The sequence below is a fragment of the Abramis brama genome, assembly GCF_963993115.1.
Source record: "Abramis brama genome assembly, chromosome: 7".
Lineage (NCBI taxonomy): Eukaryota > Metazoa > Chordata > Actinopteri > Cypriniformes > Leuciscidae > Abramis > Abramis brama.
Genome location: NC_139969.1, coordinates 1,117,101 through 1,118,486, shown reverse-complemented (window position 1 = coordinate 1,118,486; position 1,386 = coordinate 1,117,101). Strand labels below are relative to the sequence as shown.

General features: G+C 32.2%; 1 protein-coding gene across 20 annotated transcripts in view; it reads right to left on the bottom strand.

The window, feature by feature from the left end:
• Positions 1 to 1,144: 1,144 nt before the first annotated feature.
• epb41l3b (erythrocyte membrane protein band 4.1-like 3b) overlaps positions 1,145 to 1,386 on the bottom strand; it is a 52,530-nt gene continuing 52,288 nt past the window's right edge. For all 20 annotated transcript variants that reach the window (XM_084121005.1, XM_084121004.1, XM_084120988.1 and 17 more), the window contains one exon: positions 1,145 to 1,386. This exon is cut by the window's right edge and continues 489 nt beyond it. The gene's annotated coding sequence lies outside the window, so the exon portion shown is untranslated.

Here is a 1,386-nt window from a genome sequence, read left to right as displayed (position 1 = left end):
TTCACAGCAGCGCCATCTTAGATTTGTGAATAAAAAAGTGAGGCTCTGTGAGGGACACACACACACATCTCTGCAGTGGCTTGTACTGTTATTCAATGTGTTTCTGGATTGTTCAGCTGAGGAAACACTGCTATAAAGAAGAAAAAAAACCTTCAGACAACATAAGCTGTGGAGAATCAATGCGCTGCTCTGAGGACATCTAGTGGACACTGAGTGTTACTGCATGATGATACGCTTTAAAAACAGCGCCAAAAAAACCAAAACCAAAATATTTTTGTATTTTTATTTCAGAACCAGGAGTCCAAGTTCTGGACAACATAGGTGTATGAGAGAATTTTAAAAGTGTAATACACAATATCTGCACTCCAATAAAATTTCTACTCACCAAGGCTCCATTTATTTGATAAAAAATACAGTAAAAAATGTGAAATATTATTCCAATGTAAAACATGTTTTCTATGTGAATATATAGTAAAGTGTAATTTATTCCTGTGATCAAAGCTGAATTTTCAGCATCATTACTCCAGTCTTCAGTGTCACATGATCCTTCAGAAATCACTCTAATATGATGATTTGATGCTTTATGATTATTGATGATTATCAACATAAAACAATTTTTTCATATTTTGAAAAAGTTTCATATTTTTGTGGAAGCTGTCAGGATTGTTTGGCGAATAGAAAGTTCAAAAGAACAGCATTTATTTGAAATAGAATCTTTTGTAACATTATAAATGTCTTTACTGTCACTTTTGATCAATTTAATGCATCCTTGATGAAGAAAAGTATTAATTTCTATTGAAAAACAAAACAAAAAAACAATGACCCCAAACTTTTGAATGGTAGTGTGTGTGTGTGTGTGTGTGTGTGTTTCTATATGTGGTTCTTAAAACTTCTGGAATTACAAATTTATTTTATAATTATTTGAATATATTTCCACTCTTACTTTCTGTAAATAAAAAAGCTAAAATGTATGAAAATATTTAACATTTATAAAATTGTACTCAATTTATGAGCATAATCACATTAACACTGAAGTTTACATGAACTCGGATTCTTCATGAAATCTAATTTTACAGATGCATGGAAACGAAACAAATGATTATTGTAATATTTCACACGTGTAATAAACACAAAACACAAAGAGTGTTGATCTCAACAATATTTTATTCCAAAATAAAAGCTCAAAATTAAATCACATCAATTGCATTTATTGTTCTGTATCTGCTGGTTCGATCCCGTCCCGTTACGCACTCCTACAAACACTACGACCTCTCAGGGCCAAATATAAGAAAAGGTCAAAGGTCAAGACGAGAGGGATTTCTACTGTGTGAGTTTCAGTACCGCTTTACAAACTTACCAAAAGCCCTTCAAACAGTGGCGTCGTTT